The 8,225-nt window shown below is 42.4% G+C and overlaps 1 long non-coding RNA gene across 1 annotated transcript in view; it reads right to left on the reverse strand.

Annotated features, from left to right (window-relative positions):
- The window catches only part of LOC108543859 (uncharacterized), a 15,772-nt gene that overhangs the window by 4,575 nt on the left and 2,972 nt on the right, over positions 1–8,225 (reverse strand). Inside the window, exon 2 of the long non-coding RNA XR_001889688.1 lies at positions 3,319–3,374. This is a non-coding gene — a long non-coding RNA (uncharacterized LOC108543859). The remainder of the gene's footprint in view (positions 1–3,318; positions 3,375–8,225) is intronic.

Consider the following 8,225-nt stretch of genomic DNA (forward strand, 5'->3'; position numbering starts at 1 on the left):
TATTATATATATATATATATAACATCTTCTTGACCTATGACCAAAGTTCCTTCTAAACTCAATTTGGGGCACCATATATCACAAACCAGATGGCAAGAAATTAAATAAATTTTAGTCCTTTTCATGCCATCCCAATTATAACTTGATCATTTCACTAACATGTTTCAGCAAATGCTGGAGTTTTTCTCTCTTTAGGAGTCCTCTCTCACTTTACCCTGCTTAATAAAGCACCTCACACACTTAGAAACAGGATGGAGACAGGCCAGCTTCAGGACATGCTGCACGAGGAGAACAGGCTGTCCCAAAAAGAGAGGGCTCTACACCCCTCTGAACTTCACAGTAGACTGGCTACACACAAATGCCTGAAGGAAGGAAGTCCCTCAAGAAAATGAACAGTTGGTGAAATCAAGACTTCTGGCCCAAAGGGCCTACAGCTGGTATGACCATTCATCAATCTGAATTTAAATGGAGACACATTGGATTGTGACATGCAATAAAAAACTGAACTAGCAAAGGGTTTTAATTTGGGTTTCCTTTCTACCCTACATGGCTCCAGCAAATGGAGGAGTGAGCATGCCTGTGGTGCTCCTGACACATCTAGGGTAGTTCCCATTCACAGTGGTCAACCTTTGGGATTTTCCACACATTGCAGGGTCATGTCGATCTATGCTAACCTAGAATGTCCAGATAAAAGCTCCTGTTTACACACTGGAGAGAAAACTGTCAAATCTGAAAGCCCATGAACTGTCCCAGGCAGGGGGAACACATATAGGAAAGAATACAGAATCTGACATGAGAAGCCTAATTTCAGATTGACCTGTACAGCTTTACGATTGTGAGTAATTAACTTACTTTCTCTAGGCTCTGTTATTCTCACATCAAGAATGAGAAAAGCGAACTGAAAAGTCTCCCAGATCCCTTCCAATCTTTACATCCTCTGACTTTATGATTAAAAAGTTATTTTAATAAGGCTAAAACTATGGCTTAACCCCAATGGGAGCCTGCTGGGATTATGCTAAGCAAAACTATTCCACACAGACAGAGCCATTCTGACTACGTGCCTCCCTACAATAGGTATCACACAGATATGCATACACATATGCACCAGCTATGAGAAGTCCCTTCTACACAGGACATTGACTGATTCAATAATAGGCTCATTTAGTCATCTAACCAACAAATATTTACTGAGCACCTTCTAGGTATTTAGGGATACAACAGAACAAAACAGACAAAATCCCATCCCTAATGGAGTTTACAGTTTAGTGAAGGAGAAGGGGGAGTCAAATATCAAGTAGGAAATATGAGTTGAGAATATATTTTATGCAAAGCGGCCTGGAGGCCCTTGATAAGGTGATTTTTGAGCTGAAATCCTAAGCAGTGAGAGAGTGAGCCATGCAGACGCCAGGGGAAGAATGTTCCAGGCAGAGGGAACAGCAAGGCCCAGAGACAGGACAGGGTCAGGCATGCCTGGCATGTTAAAGGAAACACCATGAGCTCAGTGTTTATAGAGAAGTAAGAGCAGGAGAGTAGCAGGAAGCACAGACAGACAGGTAGTAGGGGGGCAGATCATGTAGAAACAGAAAGCCACTGGAGAGTTTGAACAGAGGGGTAAACATGATCTGAATTCCACTGTAAAAGGACTGTTCTAGCTGTTGTATTGAGAGTAGACTGGCTGGGCACGGTGGCTCACGCCTGTAATCCCAACACTTCGGGAGGCCGAAGCGGGCAGATCACTCGAGGCCAGGAGTTCATGACCAGCCCAGCCAACATGGTGAAACCCTGCCTCTACTAAAAATACAAAAAATTAGTTGGGCATGGTGGCTCGCGCCTGTAGTCCCAGCTACTAAGGAGGTTAAGGCAGGAGAATCGCTTGAACCCGGGAGGTGGAGGTTGCAGAGAGCCGAGATCATAGCATTGCACTCTAGCCTTGGTGACAGAGCAAGACTCCAACTCAAAAAAAAAAAAAAAAAGAGCGTAGACTGAAGGAGGCAAGCATGGAAACAAGGAAACCAGTTAGGAGACTACTGAGATAATCCAGGTGAGAGATGATGGCAGATGGCCCAGGGTGGCAGCAGTGAGGAGTGAAGAGGGACAGACTCTGGGATATATTCTAAAGTTGAATCAATAGGACACTGGACAACAAGATGATCTTGGAAAATCTTGGGACTACTGCAGAATTGAATGAAGCTAAATGGCACTGAATTCCAACATCCACTGTGAAATCCTGGGGTCAGGGATTTGTTCATCTCTGTCACCCAGCGTCCCACCCAGTACTTGGCACATAATAGGGATATAAAAAGTCTTCAATTCTTTAGTGAATAAATGTGGAACTGAATATATTACAAAGCCAAGAGACCTGCAGTTTCATAGGTCATTAGGAGACCAAAAAGCATCAGGTATTAGACATATTTTACTAACAATGGATCCCCCTCCCCTGAGTGAATCTCTTTTTTTTTTTTTCAGAGACAGAGTCTCGCTCTGTCACCCTGGCTGGCAGTGGCACGATGTCAGCTCACTGCAACCTCCATCTCCTGGGTTCAAGCAATTCTCGTGCCTCAGCTTCCCGAGTAGCTGGGACTATAGGAACCCACCACCATGCCCAGCTAAATTTTTTTTTTGGTTTTCTTTTTGTATTTTAGTAGAGATGGGGTTTCACCATTTTGCTGAGGGTGGTCTCAAACTCCTGAGCTCAGGCAATCCATGTGCCTTGGCCTCCCAAAGAGCTAAGATTACACGCGTGAGCCACTGTGCTCAGCCTGAATCTATTTTTTTAATAAAAAATTTTCCTTTATAACTTATTTCACAGTACTAAGCAGTGAAGCCAACAAACAACTTCACATAATACAGCTGAGAATCTGAACAACTCGGCCATTTCCCTGAGAGGCCAGATATAGTCACCAAATCTCATACCACCTCAGCAACTCTCATCTAAAATACAGGGATAAATGTTACACAAGTAGTAAGCTCATGTTCTTATAAATAGTAAATCATGCACCAGGCACAGTGGCTCACACCTGTAATCCCAGCACTTTGGAAGGCAGAGGCAGGTGGATCACCAGAGGTCAAGAGTTCAAGACCAGCCTGGCCAACATGGTTAAAACCCTGACTCTACCAAAAACTACAAAAATTAGCCAGGAGTGGTGGCGGGCACCTGTAATCCCAGCTACTCAGGAGGCTGAGGCAGGAGAATCACTTGAACCCAGAAGGCAGAGGTTGCAGTAAGCCAAGATCACACCACTGCACTCCAGCCTGGGCAACAGAGCAAGACTGTATCAAAAATAAAAATAAAATAAAGACATATAGGATGTCACTTACATGGACAGGTGTTCAGGGCTTGTGTGGAGGAGTTGTGGATGAGGACGAAAGTTGACCTGGAGACAATGGAGACCGACTGGAGTTAATGGATGAGGAAAGGAGAGAAAGAGACAAGGAAAAGGGTAAGGGGAGTGGAAGATTTGCCTCAGTGTGGAGGTCATCTCTGATTGCTGACAAAGGCAGTGGAAAATATTGGAGAAGGTCTTAAAATATTGCTAAAGGTTGGTTTCAGAAAATCTTGTAACATTTCTTTTACTTTAAAAGGAAACATAGCGGCCGGGCGCGGTGGCTCAAGCCTGTAATCCCAGCACTTTGGGAGGCCGAGATGGGCGGATCACAAGGTCAGGAGATCGAGACCATCCTGGCTAACACGGTGAAACCCCGTCTCTTCTAAAAAAATACAAAAAACTAGCCGGGCGAGGTGGCGGGTGCCTATAGTCCCAGCTACTCGGGACGCTGGGGCAGGAGAATGGCGTGAACCCGAAAGGCGGAGTTTGCAGTAAGCTGAGATTCGGCCACTGCACTCCAGTTTGGGCGACAGAGCGAGACTCCATCTCAAAAAAAAAAGGAAACATAGCATCTCAAGGATTTAGTATGAGGTTTTTTTTCCCTCTTTTTCCTGTGTATTTCAGAGTAGTTCAACCATTCAGCCACAGAAAATAATATCAGTATGAACCACATTTGAATATTACCAATAAAGACACAGGACTCTCCTCCTCTGAGGTCGAGCACGTTTATTCACTTGCTGCTCAGCCTCCTCTTCTGCCCACCCTCACCTCCTTTTCTGGCATCTGCTCCTCTCATGGAGGACTTCACACCATCCTCACAGAGCCAGGTGCCACCTCCCACTGTTTGAGGCCCCACCATGTTCCTGGCTCTACTGCCTTCTTGCATGTGACATCTACCTTTTACCAAGCTGAGAACACAGTGCACCCATGGTGGGTTTAAGCAGACAGGTCTGATGGCCACAAAATTCTTTTGTCATGTGGTCTGTGAATTTGAATTGTCCTGTCCAAAGACTAATGCATGTTCCATGTGCAGGCCAAGTGAGGTTCTGTTGGAATGAGGAACCACTAAGCAACTTTAACTCCTTCCAAGATCTTTTATGAGTGGGACAAAATCAAGTGATGCTAGTGACGGGAAGAGTGGAGATTCTCCTTTTGGTGACAGCTGCTGCACTCTCGTGACAATGGCAGGTCTGGCACTGTTCCAGCACCCAATCCTTGCAGTGTCTTCTACGGCATTTGCGTATTCTTTATATAATACAGGCTTCACACTCTCAGTTTCTGTAATCACTGTCACAAAGGCCACTAACAAAAGCGGTGACTGCACTCATCACAAACTTGGTCTTGAGAAATGAAGGTTTCTACAGGTTTCATCATGTTCAGACTAATCCAAACTGAAGATCTACCTCCAGGAATATTTTTCTTTCTCTGTTACCTCCCTTAGCAAAAAATATGTCACTTCTAATCTTCAATTCTTCAGCAATGCTTTGATTCTTTGGCTAAATAAAAAGCATACTGAGGGCCAGTTGCGGTGGTTCACACCTGTAATCCCAGCACTTCAGGAGGCTGAGGCAGGTGGATCACAAAGTTTAGAGTTTGAGACCAGCCTAGCCAACATGGTAAAACCCCGTCTCTTCTAGAAATACAAAAATTAGCCAGGCATGGTGGCATGCACCTGTAATCCCAGGTAATCGGGGGGCTGAGACAGGAGAATTCCTTGAACCCAGGAGGCGAAGGTTGCAGTGAGCTGTAATCATGCCACTGCACTCCAGCCTGGGCAACAAAGATGGTGCCACTGCACTCCAGCCTGGGTGACAGAGCAAGACTCTCTCTCAAAGAAGAAAAAAAACATCAAGAGCATGGGAAGTATTAAAATCAAACATAATCAATGGTCTCCCATCAGAACAGCTCCATTTTTTTGCTATCATTATGTGTTAATGTCTATTTGCTAAACATTGATATCTGTACTAAAGTTTCAAGTGTACGATATAACACAATAGTGTTGACTTAGTAATATCCTTTGCTGTACACTAAACTTCAGGATCATACTTATATATCACAACAAAACTATCTTTCCCTAGGGTAATTACCATTAATACTGCTTTAAAATTATGAAATGTGAAGATTGTTTTTATAATTTCACAACAGCTGAACATTATTGTCTGTAAACAAAGTAATCTAAATAAATCACCATCACAACAAAAGCCCCACAACATAATGTTTCACCTTATAAAAAAGCACTGACATTTATAAAACTGTCATAGTCAATTTATTAAACTGTAATAGTAAATTATTTTTACTCAGAATAGTACTAAATTAACAATAAAAATATAGGCCAGGTATGGTGGCTCACACCTGTAATCCCAGCACTTTCGGAGGCAGGTGGATCACTTGAGGTCAGGAATTTGAGACTAGCCTGGCCTACATGCAAAACTCTGTCTCTACTAAAAATACAAAAATTAGCTGGGCGTGGTGGTGCATGCCTGTAATTCCAGCTACTTGGGAGGCTGAGGCAGCAGAATTTCTTGAACCTGGGAGGCAGAGGTTGCAGTGAGCCTAGATAGTGCCACTACACTCCAGCCTGGGTGACAGAGTAAGATTCTGCTTCAATCAATCAATAAAAACATATGAAGGAAGCATTTTCTATGTATTTATAAGCCCGGTATTATGTCAGGCACTTTACTATCTTATCAAATCTTCGGAATGGATCTTCAGTTCTCATGAACACAAAACAGGATACTAAGGCTCAGAAAGGAGAAGAGATGTGGCCAGGCTGTGTCCCCAGCGCCTATGATCTCATCACTAGGTTACAGTGCTTCCAAATAGCACATGTTATGAGGTTTTTGCTTTAAAATGAACCAATAAAAAACAAAGGCAAAAAAGGTGTACGCTATTAAAAACTGGAAGAAACACTAAAAGAACCTTAAGTACCTAACTAAAAATATTATGGAAAAGTTATTGAATTAATTAGCAAATTTACTCTAACTCTAGACTTTCATTGAGGGGTAGGTTATATAACTCATGATGAAGAAAAACTGTTCGTTTCAAGTATATTAACATAAACACCATCAATATGGTTTATCATGGTTAAATGGTCACTTAATGCACTTCAGTTAAAATTCTGCATACCATACAATTCTACAGCTTGCTAGTAGATTGCAAAGTAAATAGTCATTCAAATAAAACAAAAAAACACGTGATGTTTTCACTGGTTGTTGCTATTTTTAGGTGAGTATTTGCTATATACCATCAGAGAGATGATAATAACAAATTGTGAATTTCTTTCATCATTATATAAAGGTGGCTTTAAGATAGAATGGTATAAGGGCAAAGAAGAATTTGAAATCTAACGTCAACTCAGTGATGCATCAAGATAAAAGTAGAGACAATAGGGGCATCTTGGTGAATACCGAATTTTTTTTAGACAGAATTTTGCTCTTGTTGCCCAGACAACGAGGCCCTGCCTCGGTCTCCTGAGTAGCTGGGACTACAGGCTGGGACTACATGCCACCATGCCCGGATAATTTTGTGTTTTTAGTAGGGACAGGGTTTCTCCATGTTGGTCAGGCTGGTCTCGAACTCCCACCTCAGGTTATCCGCCTGCCTCAGCCTCCCAAAGTGCTGGGATTATAGGCGTGAGCCACCATGCCTGGCTGAATAACGAATTTAACAAAGCAGACTGAGAGAAGCAATTACTTTAAAAAAAATAATATTTGGCCAGGCGCAGTGGCTCACATCTATAATCCCAGCACTTTGTGAGGTCAAGGTGGGTGGATCACAATGTGCAGAGTTCAAGACTAGCCTGGCCAAGATCGTGAAACCCCGTCTCACCTAAAAATACAAAATTAGTGGGGCATGGTGGTGGGTGCCTGTAATCCTACCTGCTCAGTAGGCTGAGGCAGAGAATTGCTTGAACCTGGCAGACGGAGGCTGCAATGAGCTGAGATTGCGCCACTGCACTCCTGCCTCAGCGACAGAGCAAGACACCATCTCAAAAAAAAAAATATATATATATACACACACACACACACACACACACACACACACGCATAGGGTAAATCCCTAAGATCCAGGGCTTTGCAATAAATATGTAAATAAATCCCAAATATCTATGCTGAAAGTTTAAAAGAAATGCTAATTGATAATTAGAGAAATACAACTTTTCCTTAGCTTTCTAATAATCTAGAAACAAAGAATGTTGCTAATATTTAGACAGACACTACAAAGTACCTTACAAGGAGAGACATGTAAGGATGGCAGGATTCACCAGCAGCCCTGGGCTTGTCCACAGTACCCCCATGATAAACAATAACTCCATTGTGTAAATACTCATGAACACACTATTAGAGGACTTTTCCAGTTTAGACATATCATATTTTCTTTCAAACAATTCTTTGTTTACGTAGATCAGCAATATGATTATTCCATTTTTCTGAAAATCGACCAAAAGTTGATTCTCAATAATACATCCCTATGTCAGAGCAGCAATAATATATAATAACTAATTTTCTATATTTTACATCCTAACAGACCATATCATTTTACTGCTTTCAAAACAATTTTTTCCCTTTTTGGTAGTTCTTAGAATTACTTTAATGGGAGACTATAAGAGAAGTTTTAAAGTTTAGTACCTCTTTTTAGCCTTTTAATTTCTGAAAAGCAGGAGGGCAGAAAAGATCAATCAAATTAAACACAACAGCAGGGAGGCCACAATGAGGAGGTCTCCAAGGGTCTTTTAGCAAACTTCCTAAAACACTTTCTAAAACACTCTCTCAGCTGTGTGGAAATAAGATTTTACAGTTGCAGTGGTGCGGGCTCATAATCCTAGCACTTCAGGAGCAGAAGCGGGGCAGATGGCTTTGAGCTAAGGGCAACATAGCAGAAACCCCCCTCCCCTCCCCC

The sequence above is a fragment of the Rhinopithecus bieti genome, unplaced genomic scaffold (assembly GCF_001698545.2).
Source record: "Rhinopithecus bieti isolate Rb0 unplaced genomic scaffold, ASM169854v2 scaffold_24996, whole genome shotgun sequence".
NCBI lineage: Eukaryota > Metazoa > Chordata > Mammalia > Primates > Cercopithecidae > Rhinopithecus > Rhinopithecus bieti.